Source organism: Halichoerus grypus, chromosome 7 (genome assembly GCF_964656455.1).
Source record: "Halichoerus grypus chromosome 7, mHalGry1.hap1.1, whole genome shotgun sequence".
Lineage (NCBI taxonomy): Eukaryota > Metazoa > Chordata > Mammalia > Carnivora > Phocidae > Halichoerus > Halichoerus grypus.
Window position 1 is genome coordinate 75,834,345 of NC_135718.1, and position 19,884 is coordinate 75,854,228.

The 19,884-nt window shown below is 37.9% G+C and overlaps 1 protein-coding gene across 15 annotated transcripts in view; it reads left to right on the top strand.

Moving 5' to 3' along the window:
• The window catches only part of CHRM3 (cholinergic receptor muscarinic 3), a 479,705-nt gene that overhangs the window by 60,180 nt on the left and 399,641 nt on the right, over positions 1 to 19,884 (top strand). The window contains exon 2 of one of the 15 annotated variants that reach the window (XM_078077757.1): positions 12,351 to 12,591. The exons of the other annotated variants lie outside the window; for them this stretch is intronic. The gene's annotated coding sequence lies outside the window, so the exon portion shown is untranslated. The remainder of the gene's footprint in view (positions 1 to 12,350; positions 12,592 to 19,884) is intronic. 15 annotated transcript variants of the gene reach the window in all.

Here is a 19,884-nt window from a genome sequence, read left to right on the forward strand (position 1 = left end):
ACTGTGACTGTTTTTCCAGGCATACTCAAGCCATTGGTCCCAAGACCCATATTTTTAAGATGCCTGGCTGAGTATAGGGATGTGATATGTGCCGGGGAAGCAAAGCTAAATACATGATCCAGGCTCTATTGGTATGGTTCTAACTAATACATCAAGCCTGCAGATGAAAAGAAATATATTATTTCTTCCCAAATAGGAGTCCCTATTATCTTGGTACTAAAACAATAAATTTAAATGCATAGTATTTAAAATTAATACAGGAACAAAAATAGATAAGGTGAAGCAGAATAATTAAAAAATAAGGCATACATATTATGTCTAAATTCCATAAGGTATCATAAATGTACAAGCCAAAAAACCCCACAGGGTTTTTATTCTTGAATGTGTTTTGAAGGAATTTCCAAATTTTGCAAACCCATGATTTAGACAGTGACTGTTTTTAGCTTGCTTTGTTATTTTATATTATTTTTTTTTTTGCAAGGTCCTCATCACACAGAGTAAGAAATTACTTGGTACTGTTCTGTAAATAAAGACCACAGGCTCAAAAATTTTTAATTGTACAACCTGAAATTAATATAATATTGTGTGTCAACTGTACTTCAATAAAATAAATCAATAAAATAAGACCATGTGGGTAATCTGAGGCGGGAAGAAGAATTGGGAGAAGTACCATCAGGGGGCATTTCTTCTGGCTACTCGGTACTTTGGATATGTGGGCCTTATTTATACCCTTTATGCAGAAATGGTGTACTATGTTGAACAGAGCTGTCAGGAGTTTCTTTAAAAGAATTGTTTTTCATGGCAGTTAGGTGTCTTTCCCCCCACAGTTAGCTGCTCCTCCCCAGCTAGGTGTCAGGGTTTCAGGGTTTCCTGTAACACAAGGAAGCTTTAGCCAGGATTTTGTAATGTTGGCCAGAGGCTAGAGGTGAAGTGAAAGTATTTCTAACAAAGCAGGATGAAATTTATCATCTGGAGTCTGGGGTCTTTCTCCCACCACAAATGTAAAAGAAAAATCAGGTAATTTTTATGTTTTTATTTTAAATTTTTAAAATTCATTTACTTTTGTGGGGGGGGAAGGCAGAGAGACTCCTCAAGCAGACTCCCCCCTGAGTGCTGAGTCCCCACCTCAGGCTCGATCCCAGGGCCTGGAGATCATGACCTGAGTCAAAACCAAGAGTCAGATGCTTAACTGACTAAGCCACCCAGGCACCCCAAAATCAAGTATTTTTATTTTTAAATTTATTTTTTTGGTTGGATTGTGTTTAACTTCATTATTTTTTAAAATTTTATTTTATTTAAATTGAATTAATTAACATATAGTGTATTATTAGTTTCAGAAGCAGAGTTCAGTGATTTATCAGTTGTATATAACACCCAGTGTTCATTACATCATGTAACCTCCTTAATGCTCGTCACCCAGTTACCGCATCCTCCCACCCACCTCTCCTCCAGCAACCCTGTTTGTTCCCTGTAGTTAAGAGTCTCTTATGGTTTGTTTCCCTCTCTGATTTCTTTTTTTTTTTTTTTTAATTTTTTTTTTTTTAAGATTTTATTTATTTATTTGAGAGAGAGAGAATGAGAGAGATCACATGAGAGTGGGGAGGGTCAGAGGAAGGAAGCAGACTCCCCGCCGAGCAGGGAGCCTGATGCGGGACTCGATCCGGGGACTCCAGGATCATGACCTGAGCCGAAGGCAGTCGCTTAACCAACTGAGCCACCCAGGCGCCCTCCCTCTCTGATTTCATCTTATTTAATTTTTCCCTCCTTTCTCCTATGATCCTCTGTTTTGTTTCTTAAAGTCCACATATGAGTGAAATCATATAATTGTCTTCCTCTGATTCACTTATCTCTTAGCATAATACCCTCTAGTTCTATCCACATCATTGCAAATGGTAAGATTTCAAATTTTTGATGGCTGAGTAATATTCCAGTGTGTGTGTGTGTGTGTGTGTGTGTGTGTGTGTGTGTGTGTGTGTATTTTCTTTATCCACTCATCTGTGGATGGACATCTGGGCTCTTTCCATATTTTGGCTATTGTGGACGTTGCTTCTGTAAACACTGGGGTGCAGGTGCCCCTTCAGATCACTAGGTTTGTACCCTTTGGGTAAATATCTAGTACTACAATTGCTGTGTCCTAGGGTAGCTCTATTTTTAACTTTTTGAGGAACCTCCATACCAATCAAGACTTCAAAAAAAAATAACCGTCCAACCTCCAGTTATTTGGACCTACACAAGGGGAGTCTTGTGGACCGTGTGGCTGAGATCCTTGGTGCAGGGATGGACTTGCTGGGATGGGGCAGCTTTCTAGAAGGAGCAAAGACTTTTGTCTAATATCTGGTTTTACTTAGCCTAACTGACGGTCTGTAACATAGTCAGCAAAGCAGATGCAGGACAGGAGTTTCTTGGAAGTGGGTAGAGCCTTAAAAAAGAGTTAGAGTCTTTTGAGTGGACTAAAGCTTATTAGAAGAGAAGGTAATGGCCTCAGGGAACAGAAAGTATTAATTTTCTTCTCCCTGTTTCCTCAAGTACCTTAATTTTTTTTTTATTATGTGAGTTGAATCTTTTCTACTTCCATTCTATTCCATGGAATAGTCATAATTAAAACCAAGAAAGAAATAAAACTTACCAAGAAAACAATCATTATATTAGTTTCACTGCATTTTTCTATTTACTCAGACTACAATATAATATGGATGAAAATATATTGTCTGTGTTTGTAGGAGTCTATATAATCCTCTTAATTTTTTCTACACCCTGTGTACAGGAATCTTTCCCCAGAATATAGATTTTTTTTTTTTATAGTTCACTTATTTTCCAGGTTCTTCTTGTCCTTATGATCCTTATTCTATCTTAAGCACTAGATTTTTAGAGGGACATTATAGGGATAAAATTGAATGAATTCTATTGAATGCTGTACATTTTCAATTAAAATTATACCCAAATGGAAAAAATGTACTTTAATACATATATTTTATTTCAGGTCTGGATGTTTCTCCAGTAGCTTGTAAGAAAGTGTCAGGAGCAAGTGCTGGGGAAGAATGGGAAGGTCAAACAAACACAAAAGGGGTCAGGGAAGAAGTGGGTCCAACTATGCATTTTCTCCTCTGGTCTGTCTTGGGCATGGGCTTCCAACTCCCATTTTTCAGTCATAACTGAAGTGTTGAAGCTCCAGAGTATTAAGAAGAGAGCTCTCTCTGCCTTTTATCAGCCCGAACTTGCCATCCTCAGTCAAAGCCAGCGAAACGTCTTCATATTATGAGATGGATTTCCTACCAAACTCCATTCAAAAGTTATTTGTAACCAGTGAAACTAGTGGTTGATTTCAACTCAGCGTTGCATCTTAGATGGTCTTTTCTCTTCTTCCTTATTGCTTTGGGCAGTTCTCTGTTTTTATATATTATTTATCCTTCCATTTAAGGAAAACATCCTTTCTTATTCTATATTCCTTTACATCAAGAAAAAAAATTCTATACAACGCCCCCCAAAAGATTTAAGATGATTTTCAAAAATGCTTGGGATACAACACAATAAAATTAAATGAGGTTGGTAAGGGAAGTAGTGATAGAAAAAAAATTAGCGAACTAGCAGTAAGTTAATATCAATTCAGGCGTACTTAAAAGTTTTGGGAAACAAAGAGGCTTGTAGTCTCCCAGCAGTCGACACAAAAAGGAAAATAAAAAATAATGTAATGTTCTTTGGGTTAAAAAAGACTCATAGGAAGAGTGTTGTGATCCCCGTGCTTCAGAGAGGACTTTCATAGTTCCTCATGCAGAGACATCATGTGACGTGATGAGTAACATCTGTGATACTGATACAGTAAATACAAAAATGAAATTCATTGGGCTGTTTGTTAACACGGCCTTCACTGAGGTCTGTGGCATAAGATCTAAGGAAACTCCAGCCAAAACACTTCTGCTCAGGGCCAATATGATGTGGTCTTTGTGTGTAGTTCTTGATTATTTTGGCTTGATTCAAAGATAAAATTTAATATGTAATTTTTTTAAGTAGGCTCCACACCCAGCATGAAGCCCAGTGCGGGGCTTGAACTCAGGACTGTGAGATCTGAGCTGAGATCAAGAGTCAGACACTTAAACAACTGAGCCCCCCAGGCACCCCCAAATTTAATATATTTATAGAGAAGAAAGTTTAAGATTGTATTCTTTGACAAATATTTTAAGTCTAGGTGTGATGTGCCAACCAAGGACAGACTTATGTGGGTTATAGGTTCTGATCAAGTTTATTTTTTAAATTAAATGTTTATTTTTCCTTTACTGTAGAATGAAAGCATTATAATTTAGGAATTGTGTATAACTTCTTCTGAGAGGACATATGAACTGATGCATTCTTTGTTAAATATACACAGATGATATGGTGTTTGAATCTCGTGCCATCTCAGGGAGAAATAATTTAAAGGTGACAAAATTTGCAACAGCTGATATTATTTGTTTGTTTATTTGATTGGGTTTTTAAATCAAATTACACTGTGGCAGGATTGGCTTTCTATATCTTGTCATAATTCCTTTATACTTATGTTCCTTTTGCTCTGTGTATGTTTAATGCAGATTTTATACAAGCAAACCTTAGAGAATGTGCTTGTTTCCATAAACACACAAAAAATAATATAATTCTTTAGACAGAATGAGCTCTTTGGGTGGTTATTTCTGGTTGATTTGCAGTGTGGTTCCATCCAGGACACACAAACATATGCCCTTTGCCCTGGAAGGTAACTAATACCATTTTCGCCAATCCCCTGTGCCCCTATCCACTCCCCACTGCTACTGGGACCTCGCATATCCCATATCCTCCTGTCTCCTCTGGGAGGAGAAGGAGATGGGCTACACCCTGATTTCGTTTTCTTCACCATCTTGCTTCCTACAAGCTCTTTCTCCTTCACATTCTCGATAATCTCCCATTTTCAAAAGTAAATAAATAGTCACAGGAAAACAACCTTCTGTCAAGCCTGCCCTTCGGCTTCTCTATCCTCAGGTAATACCACTTTGTTTCGCAGATGAGTAGAAATTTTAAATTTTTTAATTATGTTTGATTTAGTTATGAGTCGAATTTCAGTTTTCTGCATGAACTTAAACAAGTAAATAATTGTGATTTTTTTTTCTGAAACATAAAATGCATGAATGCTGAATTTGCTTCAGGTGGCCAATGTGGGGACTCTTAGGGATGTTTACTAAATTTGAGTGAGAATGGAAGGGCATTCATTTTATTTTCCTTCAAGCAGGTTTATGGGAGCAGAAGTGTTTACCGTTTGTTATATCACTGGGTAAATAATGTACATTGGGTAATATCAGACTAGTCATATTAACAAGAAGCAGTTTTTGTGACCCAAAGTTGATCTGTTTCAAAAGTTTTGATTCTGAAAGTCCATAGTCATCAAAAGAAAAAAAGAAGAACTTTTCTCTACTTAAGTTCTTGTGCCAGATCATAAATGCTTTTGTTTGGTTTTGTTTTTATAATATAATGCATCCCAGGGATATAAAAAAACAGTCAGCATTTCATTTTGTACATTCACACTTTTACAGCTGCTTGCAGGGTGTGTGTAAAAATAACTTGACTACAAGTTCACTTTTCTGGCAGATTAAGAGAGCAAAATAGATGATTGATGTTAAACTACTCACAAATGCTCTAATAGAGATCATTTTAAAATATGTAAATTAGTTTTAGATTAACTTTATGTACATATAGTGTGTTTGACACTAAAAATGATCTTGGGAGCTTTTGAATTTAATATCTCAAGTTTAGTTGACAGCTATTTCTTGGTAGTTATATTTTACTAGCACTGGGTTTTAAAATTCCACACTGTGAAAAAAAAAACTTACTCTTTTGAGACATTTTATGGAATCAGCTTTAGACAGTCAGTGTTATGTTTATTCTCCTTCAGGTTGACAAAATTAATTTTCTGATCAGCAGTCAGCAAATATATGATGAGAGGAATAGAGAATAACGTGTGAGTCATGATTCCTAGAAAAAGCAGTTCATTTTTCTGCAGATAAAATACATAACTACATTTTCCATTATTCCTGACTACGTATAATGACTTCATTAGCGTTGAGCAACATAGATTACGACGTGGAGAGTATCCACACCTGCCCTGTAGTGGGTGTAGTGATGAGATGACATCATATCAGCCCTGGCACAGAATCTGGTATATAAAGAGGACGGTAAGTCATCAGTACACGAGTAAACAGAGAAATAAGTCACAGCCGGCTGTATTTGAGTTGCAATTTTGCAGGGCATTATTTTCAAACCAAAGTCAGAACTTGTTTCCACATATGGTCTAATTTTTATCACTTCTGGTGAGTTCTGAAAGGGCGTGCCTGAAAGGCTTTCATGATAACGTCCATTTGGATCGTCCTTACTCCTACTTGCTGTTCCTTTGCTCTCTTCCTGGCACTGTGCTTCCATGCTCCGTGCTTCCAAATTAGCTCTGGAGCTGAGCTTTCTGAATCTGTCACCGCCACATTCATCTGTCTTTAACTGTTACTCCCACCACGCTGCTTCTCAGCAAATTTAAGTTTAGCTGTTACCTATCTGCTCTTACGGTTAGCATCTCAAGACCCATGTATCTCGCTTCCCCACTCCTCATTGGTATGCCTTCTCTGCTTCCCTCTGGCTTATCTTCCTCCTGTGCTGGACTTGACCTCCCATCCCTGTGAACTCATTCCTGGGCCACTTTCTGTAGGAGCCTTTCTCCCTTTGGAATGTGCTTTTTATTCATCCCCAAAGCTGTGTGATACTTTACTCTTGTAGTGTAAGCATACTTGCCCTTTGGGTTTGTTTCTGGCTGCAATGGATTAAAAATGATGGCAAATTATTTCACATATGATGTCTGTGTCCCCTGCCCTTGAACATGGGCTGGTTCTGTAATGTTCTGACCAACACAGTATATCAGAAGGGACACTCTGCTGGCTTCCAGTCCTGAGCCTTAAGAGATAGGCAGCTTCTACTTCTTTTCTCCAGGAGCGTTCACTCTCTACTCCCCAAGCCTGCATATAAAAAGTCTGATGACCCTGAGGTGGTCCTGTTTCCTTTTTTCCTTTTTTCTAAAGAAATGACTGTAATGGATTCCTGACTCTAACTTTTATTTTTATTTGAGACATTCCCACTGCAAACAGTGGTCTCCAGAGTACAGTGTAAAAGACAATTTATTGGGGTGTAGGAAATAAATATTACTGTTTATGTTTTGTTGCATATTTTAAAATTTCCATTTGGTGCATCATTTCTATTTTAGCAATATATAATGTGTCATACGTGGCTGTGATTTATATATAAATACACAGCTGTTTGAGGCATATGCATAAATATTTTAACGAAAAAAATTGCACTGTTAAAAAGTTCAAAGTCCAGGAGTCTATAAAAATGAAAATCGTCCTGGACTTATGTGTGTATGTGCATACCTGTGTTTCCTAAAAGAAGAGCAGTACTTAACTTCTGATGCAGTGTTGCAAGTCCCTGAAATGAAGAATGAAGAATGCACGAATAAAGGAGTGAGCCAAAGTCTCCCCTCACAGAATTCCAGAGTTACGCCTCTAATTTGATTTATCCCTCTCCAAATCGAATTCTGTTTCTTTAGATGCCTACACATTTTTCTCCACAAATGTTTCATAATAATATCAAAGTGTGTAAATGGAGACTTGGTGTTTTCTAAGTTTTCTTTATTCATCCAGTGACCATTCAATACTGAACACGCACGAGAAGCCAGTGTGTCTCTGCACTCGGTGCTGCCGTTATAGAAACAGGGAAGGTGTGGCCCCGTCTCTCAGTTCACAGCCCGTTAGTGAAAGATATGCTCTGGACTCTCCGGAGATAGGTGGGGTAACAAATAGAACCTCCCAGGCTTACGGGATGGCATAAAGAAAAGCAAACATCTGGAAATGAGCATAGGCAAAGTAGTGGAGCAGGATACGGATGTGCCAATGACAGTGCTTTGCTCCTCAGTTTCCTTCTGGGACATTCTTGCCTGTGTTTTCCATTTGTATGTGGCATCGTGCTTGTCTTCTCTTCCATGGCCAAGCTAGGAGACGCGTAAGGTTAAGGATCCCTTTTGATTCTTCTGTGTTCCCACTGCCTCAGGGATGAGCTGGGAACTTAGATTCAGGTAATGCTTAGCTGTGCTGCATAATTCCAAACCTTCCAATCTGGCTGCTGGAATATGTTTCTGAGAACAAGAAGCCTTCACTTGTAGTTTTGGTTTCATATTATGTAACATTTATTATTTGAAATCATAAATTACAACTCTACGCCAATTATTTGGGTTCATATAAATCTAATATGGACAGGAGGATGATACAATCTGTACTAGACATGTGAAGAAACTGGACACAAGCAGTTTCTATCAGCTTCTCGTGGTCACTCATCTGAGTAGGTGCAGAACTGAGGCTCGTGTTCTGATGGTTGGGTCTTTTTCTGTTCTTCTTCTCATCCCTCTAAAAGGTATTTAGAATCCTGGAGAAAGAGTAATGCAGTTTTTAAGGTTAATAAAGACATGTTTTATTGTTGCCCTCTTTAAATAGGTGATTAAGTATACTGAATTTTTTCTTCTGGTTATTTAGTATTTTTTTTCTTCAACGTGGCACACTTAGCAATTAAGAAAGTGACATTGTCACTTGAAAAACTACATCCCTCAGGACTTCGAACACAGACTGCATGCCTTGGAAATGAATGCTTGTTTTTAAAAAAATTCTCGGTGATGAACAGGTTCCAGTGATGGGTGAATGAGTTTAAATGCCTTTAGACCTAGAGCGAGGGAACACAGACATTAAGAAAAAAGTATTTGGGGTAGATGATTGCTGTGGCATTGGATATATTATAAGCTTTACCTGTTGGCTTCATTTCAAAGTATGCAGCTATAGCACTAACATTGAATAGTACGTGATACTTTTGCTGAGACAGTTTATTGCTTGGGTTAAAGGGAATTATGATTAATGTCATGCTCTTCTTTTGCTGAGGGGTTGGATCACTTGTATTTTCTGTATTTCTCAGAGTGCCATCCTTAAAATAGAACTCATCATTTTCTCCACCAATGTTTCCTACCCCCTCCCAACTTTATTCCAAGAAGAAAAGATGACAAAATGTGATCATTTGTCTCCTCGGAGTCTGAGGGTGTTAAAGAGTTCTGAGTGGTAAAACAGATGGAATTATGCTAAAAAGCACATGGCCCCTTATAATTTTTTCTTTAAAAAGCTCCAAAACTTAGGCTTAGTAATGGAATAGACTTTGCTATTCTTGAGTAACATAAAGACATCTTTGCTTCTCCCTATTCTGACTCACTGCTCTTTTGCCTGAGTGCAAAATGTCCATTTTGGATCAGTCATTGAGAAATGCTGATTTAATAGACTTCTAGAAAAGGTGACCATGGTAGGTAGCTCTAATGATAAGGGAAATAAAGTATATCAAGTTATAAGATTATTACTAAGTTTTCTTCTGACTTTTGGTGACAAATAAAGATAAGTTTTTAGCTGCTTTTGGCACTGCAGTATATTTCTACCATTACGTCAATGTTAAATATATTTTTTTCTATAAATAGTGAGTCAGTATGTACTAATTTTAAAGTATAGTTTTTCTTCTTTGGAAAATTAAATTCATTGAAGTTAATGTCTGGTGTGATGTTTTTGGCAAAATGAGAGTGATAGGTGCCAATTCCACATGACTGAAATTTGCTATTTTAGGAGGGATTTTTATTAGCTTCTAGAAACAGCACTAAGATCTTTATATCAGGATCTTTAAATTCTTTGCTTTAGGTGGTACACTCAAGTATTTGAAACAATGTCATTGTACTATTTAGCATTTGACATACAGAAGTTAAAAACGGGAACTGGACATCATCCCTATGACTTTATCTTAGAATTTAGTGCCATAATATGCTTTAAATGATTAATGTGTAATGACTATATAGTCTTATGTATAAAATACATTGAAACAGGTCTTCAGACACAGATTGCAAACAGTGAAACTCAAACATCTACTGTGTTAAGATTAAGAAAGATATGGCCAGTATATTCACTAACAGACCATAATTAGTAAATGATATCACCTTACTAACATATTCTTACAGAAAGAAAAATTGTTCTGGGGTTATAAAAGCCCAGATTAGCAAGGGAAGACCAGAGGTTGTTAATTTCTATGAAAGGCAAGCGTAATGAAAAATATAAATTAGACTCTGAGTCAAAAGCCCTGAGTGCTAGTCTGTACTTCTCATCTATCTTACAGGGAAATCTGGGTAATTTATTCAGCATGGGTCTCAGGGTCTCTTCCCTTCAAAGGAGCCTATTTTGCAGGATTTCTGTGGAGGGTCGGAGGGATACAGTATGTTAGAGTGCTTTGCACTTTCCTGACTGTTTCTACCTATGCTCTGCCTCCCTTCCTCCCATACCTTGGGCATGCAGTTTATTCTGCCCATTTATTTTACGTGTGTGTCTCTCTCTCTCTTAGACTGTAAGCTCTTTAAGGTCTCTATCTGAATCATCTTGGTATCTCTAGTTGCTGACACACTGAACGTTCTTAGTAAATGTATGATTGAAGGAATGAGCATTATTTGCATAATCATGACTACCACGTGAAAATCCTCAGCCAGGGCGTTAAGCAAATGGAGTGTATGTCCTGAACACAAACTTTGAGCACTCTCTTGGATTCCTTCAATGGCCTCCTTCTTTCCAAAAGTACCACCTGTTCTCAGGACTGTGCCCACCCCTGCCCTTGTCAAGCTCCCTTAGCAGGCTGGAGTCTGAGGTGATAGCCCAGGGATGTGTAACCCCTGCACCACATCCACTGAGCTTTTTACCTGCGCCATTCAACCTGGAGGGGATTGAATAGTGTTGTCCAGATTCTAACCCCTGGTACCTGTGATTGTGACCTTAGCATCTTTGAGGATGTAATTTAGTTAAGGATCTTGAGTTGAGATCATCTCCCTATATTCATGACTGCTATTCTTATAGGAATACTTCCTTCCTCCCTTCCTTCTTTTCTTCATCACCACTGTGGAATTGCACCTCACAAAAAAAAGTGTCAGTAATTTAATACTTGCTTCAGGCTCTGCTTTGTACAAGACTTAGCTGAGAGAGTGTGTGTATTAAGTTGAAGAATTACAAGAAGGCTTTAGTTTTTACTGAACTCACTTCCTGAAAAATTCTTGGTGAAAGAGAATAGTCTTAAAACAATCTTAAGGGGCAAAATTCCTGGCCTAGAATCAAATATATCATTTATATAAACAATAAGATTTCCTATAATTAGATATAAAGGCTATATGTTTTTTAATCCTTTAAATAGTCCTAAGAAATGGGCATAAGTTCATTATACTGATTATATGAGATAAGTCAATGAGTCAGTAATTCTACCTTAAAGAATTTCAGAACAACTTGACGTTTACGACACTAAATTTTTGTTAATATATCATGGTTGCTGGAATTCCTTTTCCTATCCAAGAGTGATGTCAGGAACTCAGCTGAGGGAGAGAGAAAGCTGGGCCTGCCAAGTGTCGAAGTAGGTGGAATAATTAAAGCAATAAGCCAAGAACGAAAGAGTTAAAACTGTAATCACTTACTGAGATGGTATAAGCAGCAGTCTAAAACTGGAGAAAGGGCTGAACTCCCCCATTCCATTTGCCCCCCATGAAATGGTGCACTGGTTGATGGTCAAGTGGATCAGCCCAGAAGTCTCACTGCAGAGAGAGCCCTGATCAAAAGGCTCCTGCAGATTTATCAACCCTGGCAGGACGGGGGTGGAGGGGGAGCAAGGAAGGTAAAAGCTCATAGTGGAAAAGTACTGGGTACTGGGTGGGGAAAGGTGTCTTCATGTGTTTCCCCTCCTTCTCCCATAAGGAGGTCTTGTGCAGAGGCACCTGAAGAAAACCTCTGCCTAGGACCTGAGATAAAGAGACTTAGGAAGGAAAACACCAGAGCTAGTTAAGAGCATGACCAGCAAGGGGTTGGGGGGAGAGGGTCCTGAGTTTTGACTGTGACTCCCCTCTGTCTGTGCACACTCTTGTCTGTGCACCAGGTCTGGTGTGGAGAGGGCAGCTTCCCCCCCATGACGCCTGCCAGGAAAAGCCTTTGTAATTGCCTGTGGGTCAGTTCTGAAGAAATCACACATAGGTTTTAACCAAAAGCCCAGTTCCTCAAGTGGTTTTGTTTTGTTGTTTCAAGTAGGAGGGACACCCCAATAAGGCGGGGAGGATAACCAAATATTCCTTAAATAGCTTCTTGGAATTCCATACATTTATTATGCTATGTCCAACATCACTTCATAGACAGAAGGAACACAAGTGATTGTAAACTTATGAGCCTCATGTACAAAGATAGCTTATTATATATCTCTACTGTTGTCCTTTTTTTATTTTATAGATTTTATTTATTTGAGAGAGAGAGAGAGAGCACACAAGCAAGAAGGAGGGGCAGAGGGAGAGGGGAGAAGCAGACTCCCTGAGCTTGACCCCAGGATCCCAAGATCATGACCTGAGCCAAAGGCAGACACCCAACTGACTGAACTACCCAGGCGCCCCTCTGCTGTTCTCCTAATGACTTCATTCCTGGCCCATCTTCTTGCAGACAACCCCAAATGTCCCTTTCTTGTCTTCAAGTGTGGGTACTGAGAACTTTTCTTATCATTCATCTTATTTTGGTTCTATAACGATTTTATTTTTCTTATGGATTTGATGCTTGTGGTTAACCTAATATTGTACATTCTGTGATTTTGCTTCCTGCTTCCTATAGCCTTCCTCTATAGGAAACCCTCATTGCTAGAAACTCCTGAAAAGATGAACAGACTGATAGGCCATATTCATTGATAGCAGGCAAAATGCAGTATCAAAAATAGGTCAATTCTCTTCAAATGTGGGAGACTGAAGTGCCAAGATGAGACAGATTTATTTTAAAAATAAGAGCAGGTAACAGTTTGCTTTTACAGATATCAAATTAGGAACCCATACTAATTAAAATATTATGGTATTGGTGCAATAAACCAAGGAAATAACAAAGATCAGAAATAGCCTCACATATGAAAGAAATCTTGATGTATGATAAATTGGCATTAAAAAGAACAGGTAATTTTTCAAAACTTGGTGCTGGAATAAATGGGTATATGTAAGGACAAAAAATAAACCAACTTAAAAGTAAATCCCAGGTCCATTAAACACTAATTTTAAAATGTGAAAATAATATAGAAGAATTTTTTCAGGAATTAAGGAAAATGCATAAATTCTTAAATCAAATGCAAAAAGCATATAAGCTAAAAGAGTGAAACATTTAACTAATTGAATTTAAGCATAAGCAAAATTTTTAAAACAATACACAAAAGAGTGAAAAACAAGTAACAGATTGGGGAAATTTATCTGCAACACATTTTATCATCCATGGTGGATATTTAGACTACAGTATACAGAAAATTCTTATATACAGCAAGAAAAAGTTAATTCAATAAAAAATAGAGAAAAGATAAGAATGTGCAGTTCACTTAAGACATGGTCCAAATGGCTGCAAAAATGTGAAGTAAACAGAGCCCCTATGAAGTGTTGGTGGGTGAGGGGCTCCTGGGTAACTCAGTCAGTTGAGCCTCTGACTCTTGATTTCAGCTCAGGTCATAATATCAGGGTCTTGAGATCAAGCCCTACCTCAGGTTCTGTGCTTGGCATGGAGCCTGCTTAAGATTCTTTCTCTCCCTCTCCCTCTGTCCTACCCCTCAAAGAAAGAAAGAAAGAGAAAGAAAGAAAGAAAGAAAGAAAGAAAGAAAGAAAGAAAGAAAGAAAGAAAGAAAGAAAAGGGAAAGAAAGAAAAGGGAAAGAAAGAAAGTGTTGGTAGGTGAATATTTATATAATTAATTTAGACTATAATTTGACAACACATAGTAAAGCAGTTTTATTCCCAGATGTTGATATTTTAATGACAACATTGTTTGTAATAATGAAAAATGTAAACAATCTAAATGAAACTCAATAACAAAACAGATAAACTGTGGTATCTTAAAACAGTGGAATGACATAAATAACATAAATGAATGCACTTGTGCTCTGAAATTAACATGGATAAACGTATCCCCTAAATACATTAAGTGAAAGCAAGTCAAAAAAATAAAGAGGAATTTTCAGAGGTGTACATACAGTGTTATACCATTTCTGTATTGTTAAAACACATGGATTATTTATGTATACATGCTTGTGGTAATACCAAATTCAGTGTAGTGGTTACTCTGAAGAAAGTAACAGAGGGAAAAATGGTATCAGGGAGGGCTTCAATAGAATCACTTATGTATTTGTTTTGGAGTACCAAAGTACCAGACAAATAGATGCAGTTAAGAAAAAGTTAGGTGAAAAACAACAAAACAATTAGGAAAATGGGATGATTAAACTGCTAAGTTGACAAAATTGTAAACAGAGTGGTTAAGAAGTAATTAAGTTAGAACAAACCCATTCATGTTGTATCTGTGAAGGTTATACACAAGTAAGAATGTGACATGAAGAAAATAAGAGCTATGTTAGTAGAAAAGGAATTGTAAACATTATTAGTTATATTAATATCAACAGTGATAAGGCATGTATACATTGCAAAATGATCACCACAAACAAGCTAATGAGCATATTCATCGCCTCACTTGCTACCATTTCTGTCCTTCCTTTCTCCCTTTTTGTTGTTGTTGTGAGAGCACTTAACTCTCTTAGCAAATTTGAAGTTTATATGTGGCATCTAACATAGTCGAACCCACAGAAGTAGAGAGTAGTGGTTAAGTTCCTGGGGCCTGGGGGAGGAAGAAATGGGAGATGTTGGTCAAGGGATACAGAGCTGGAGTTATGCAGAATCAAGTCACTTTTTAAAAGCACACCGATTACATTTTCAAATAATATGCTCAATATGGGTTTTTTCAACCTTCAGATACCTTTTCAGGAGGAGTACCTCTAAACTTAAGGTGATTGGTCCCATTGTTATGCTGAGAAAATATAATATACATAGACCCAACCAGTCAAAAATCTGGAAACACAGGGAAAATAGGACAATTTTCAGGGGAGTGGAGGATATAAAGGGCTACTCAGAAGACTAGATGAGGGATTTAGGTATTGGAAGAAGAATGGAAGATGAGTAGGAATTAGACCTGCAGACCTCCAGTGGAGGGCAATGGAGGCTTTAAAATAGTATGTGCACAGGTGCTGGGGTAAAGTACCATGGCAATCTCACAGAAGCCCACCTAATGCTGTATGACTTAAGGTCTGGTTAAAACAAGGAGAATAATAGATTAGGTTAGTTTCCTTCAGTTAAAATCCTGACTCAACCACCAACTGCCTGTATAAATTGAGCAAGTTAATCTTTCTGTGACTCAGTTTCCTACTCTAAAATTGAGGGTCATAAAGTCATGAGCATTGGAATAATAGCACTTAGATATGTGCTTGGGGAATTGCCACATAAAGTAAAGATTTAGAAAATCATAAGAGACTGCTATTATCATCCTAACAATGAGAACAATCTAGATATGCTATAAAATCATAGTTTTTAAATCCACCCAAGACTACCTGAGGAAACAAAGAAACTTAAATGAACTGAAAATCCAAAAAGTGATAAAGAGAGACAGCCACCCCCTTCCCCCCGAGCTGATCTCAATCTTACGGAAGCAGCAAGAGAAAGAAGAGTCTGCCATTGTGGGGATAAGAAGGAACCAGCTCAATTTTAATAAACTTTCAACATCTGCATGAGAGCTCATGTGGTAGTTGAGAATCCTGAGGAACTCCAGCTACAGAACGAATCTGTATCCACCATCCCTCAACTCTTTCCTGTGGGCCTTCACTGATTATATAGTGTCTTTGCAAGTACAAAGCTAAGGGCATGGCTGAAAAACTTGGGAAATCTGAGAAAATTGAGAGAAAAAAAAACCCTTATAAAACTGTAGGCCTTTTTGAGTGCAAACCAGTGGAGGAGCAGGAAAACTGAGAGAATCCTCTTGGAAGCACTCCAGACTTTACTATGTGCAAGTAGTGACTGTTCAAGACTTTGAAACGAGTAGGACATTCCCTTGAGGCTCTCTGGGCCTTTATTATATGCACTACAGATGCTGTGTGAAGCTGGGGCAGGGACAGAAAGAGAGCTCCCAATGTGCAGTAAACCAGGAATAGGAGAGAAGGTGAATGCCCCCATGAAACAAATAGCTGGCAGGGAGGTTAATAAATCAGAGAAAGATCTTGCACAGTGTGGAAATCAGGTGTCTGGTCTGTAAACAAAACTGAATATCTAGCCTATTTCGGGTGTTAAGTTCTCAAGTCCTGTTGAAAGGGAAGTGCTGATTCTTCCCTCAGTGGTTAACTGAATGAAGATATAAAAAGCCCAAACAAAGGTCAAATTCAGATAAGACTGACTCATCCCCACACTAGCAGCCTGACAGTAGAAAAATATGTTACTACCTTCTGGAAGAATATGTTACTGGAAGAATATGTTACTACCTTCTGTCCTGATTGTTCTTTGCATATAATATTCAGCATAAAATAAACAATGACAAAATGTTGAAGAAGCAAGAAAAGGTCACTAACAGTCAAAACTAGAACAGTCAATAGATACAGACCTAGAAATGCTACAGATGCTAGCATTAGTTGATAAAGAATTTAAAATGTCTGTAATGGATATTCCAAAAGATGTAGTAAAAAAGGTAGACAATGTGAATCAATATGTGGAATTTTAGCAGAGCAAATGGATACTTATAAAAAAAAACACACACACAATGGAAATGCTGAACTTGCAAAATACAGGATTTTTAAAAAAATTTATTTATTTGACAGAGAGATAGAGAGCACAAGTAGGCAGAGCAGCAGGCAGAGGGAAAGGGAGAAGCAGGCTCTCTGCTGAGCAGGTAGCCCAATGAGGGGCTTGATCCCATGACCCTGGGATCATGACCTGAGCCGAAGGCAGCTGCTTAACCAACTGAGCCACCCAGGCACCCCGGAACTTGCAAAATACAGGATTTGAAGACTTAATTCCATGGATTTTAACAATAGAGTTTTAATAAACTCTTTAATAAGCAAAAGAAGGAATCAGTGAATTTTAAGATAGATAAATAGAAATTATGTAAACTAAAACATAAAGAGGAAGTAAAAAGTGAAAAAATGTAACAAAATACCTCACAACTATGGGACCATAACAATCTTATATTAGTAGCTGAAATCCCTGTAGGAGAGGAGAAACTGATTGTGACAGAAGAAATATTTGAATAAATAATGGCCTTTTCCCCCCCAAAATTAAAGACTGCCATCTACAAATCCAGTAAACTGAGTAAACCCAAATGGGGTGGATACAAGGAAAACCAATCTTATATGTGTTGTATTCAAAATGCTGTAACCAAAGTTATGAAAGAAACCTTAAAAGCTGCCAGAATAGAAAACCAACAGGAGAACACAGGTAAAACAGTTAAGAAAAACAGTTAACTTCTCGTAAGATACAATGGAGGCCAGAGAGACAATGGAACGTTTTCAAAGCACTGAAAAAATATCTGTCAACCTAGGATTCTACATCAAAGAAAAAATATCCTTCCAACATAAGGACTAAATAAAACATTTCAGGCAGACAAATGCTAAGATAATTTGATGACAGGCAACTTCCACTAAATGAAATACTAAAGGGAGTGATTTAGGCTGAAAGGTTTATGTTTAGATTATGATACCAAGTGAAAGTTCAGATTCATACAAAAGAATGAAGAACAACAAAAAGGACAAGTATGTAGATAAAACAAAGGACTGTTTTTGTTTACATACACATACATATATGTATTTATCTTTAAAACGTATTAACTATTTAGAGTTTATATATAGCAATACACCATGAGATTTAAACACATGAGCAGAATCTCATAATACTATCTTATAAAAAGCTATAATTTATTGAATACATCCTGTGTGGCAGGTACCGCACTTTACACATTTAAACTCAGGTTTAGAGCCCTTCTTTTATAGACTAGGAAATGCAGGCTCAGATGACTAAAGTAACTTGCCTAACACTCACAGCCACTCAGGTACCAAGTGAGAATTGAGCACTTGCTCTCATACACTCCCAAATGCATGTTCATATGAATAGAACACAGAAAAATAACTCAATTCTACTAATAAGAAACTAATACTAAATGGTAGTGTTTCCATTCAATGGAATATTATACCGCTGTTAAAATGGGTAGTAGATCTAAATGTGCTGACCTGGGACAATATCCATGACATAATCCGAAGTGGGAAAAGTCAGGTTGAATATAGTTAAGAATAGTGTATTTTCATATGTATGTATCGGTGTGCATATTTTTATGCTTTTATGCACAAACACACATCTGTACATACACATGGAGAGAGACAGACTAGCTCTTAACAATACTGCTAAGAGGTTCTGAGTCTTAGAAACACTTTAGAACGTGAGGGTTAGGATTGAAAGAGATACTCACCGGGGTGCCTGGGTGGCTCAGTCGTTAAGTGTCGGCCTTAGGCTCAGGTCATGATCCCAGGACGCTGGGATCGAGCCCCGCATCTGGCTCCGTGCTCCTTGGAAAGCCTGCTTCTCCCTCCCACTCCCCCTGCTTGTGTTCCCTATCTTGCTGTGTCTTTCTCTGTCAAATAAATAATAATAAAATCTTTAAAAAAAAAAAGAAAGAAAGAGATAGTTACCTTTTTAGCACTCACTTTGGGTGTTGTTAAATTTTTTTTACTACATACTTTAGGGCACCTGGGTGGCTCAGTCAGTTAAACAGCTGACTCTGGATTTTGGCTCAGGTCATGATCTCAGGGTCCTGGGATTGAACCCCATGTTGGGCTCCCCACTCAGAGGGGAGTCTTCTTCAGGATTCTCCCTCTCTCTCTCCCTCTGGCCCTCCTCCAGCTTGCCCACTCCCTCTCTCTCTAAACTAAATAAATCTTTAAAAATATTTTTTAACTACATACTTGGATTATTTTTTTTCCAATTTTGAAAAGCCTAGTTTTTAAATAAATCAGAGTTTTGCTCAATTCACTGCACTAAATTGGTGGAGGATGCACAACATGAGCTTATTAGGGACAGAGGCCATTTTCTAATCTATAGTTTTCCTTTTTACCCAATATAATGCCATGGCATATAGGCATTAATATTTGTTCAACTTTCAATTAGAAGGATGTTGGTAATATTGGAGTAAAATTCTTTGAAATACTGGTATGAGACAAACAGAAAAAAATAGGACTGCTTAGAATAACACATAATGTAAGAGGTACTATTTGAACAGATACTGGATGGGCAGTATTTTGGGGTTTGATGTATGAGATCTATCACATATATCACCTTAGGCAAGAATGATATCCACATAGGTAGGAGAGGCCGAAAAGTACAGATATATGTTGGTGAAGTGCAGTGTTTTTTGAGAAATAATGAGCAGGAGGAGGTAGGTTGGTGCCATATTGTGGGGCGAAAGGTGGGGGGGGGTCATCGATGGGTTCTGAACCTCAGACATAATGGTGCTTTAGGAAGATTAATCTGGCAAGGAGGTCTTTCTTTGAAGCAAATTTTGAAGGCAGCGCTTTTTCCCCATTATAAGGACTCTCTTTTTTCATCTTCTCTTCTCCTTTCTGTGCCAGCCCCCTCTTGCTGTATCTCTGCTACATGTCCCCTTTCTTTCCTCTCTTTTTCTGGCCCTTGTCAGTCTGGGCTCGGCAGTAACAGCCCGGTGACACCCTCCTGCTTTTCGGAGCTGCTTCTCTGACTCATAGAGCAAGCATTCTCTCACATTGCTGTTGGTTATAGCCTTTTTCTTTTTTTTGCATGTCTGTTTTTTCTTAACCTCTGTCCACATGGACATGCAACTGTGGTGGGAAACACTGGCCCTTTCAGGAGGAAAAACAACCACAGGGCCGAAACCAGAAAGGATCGTTTGCATGTTTCTGTTCCACAAAATCACTGGTCTGAGCTT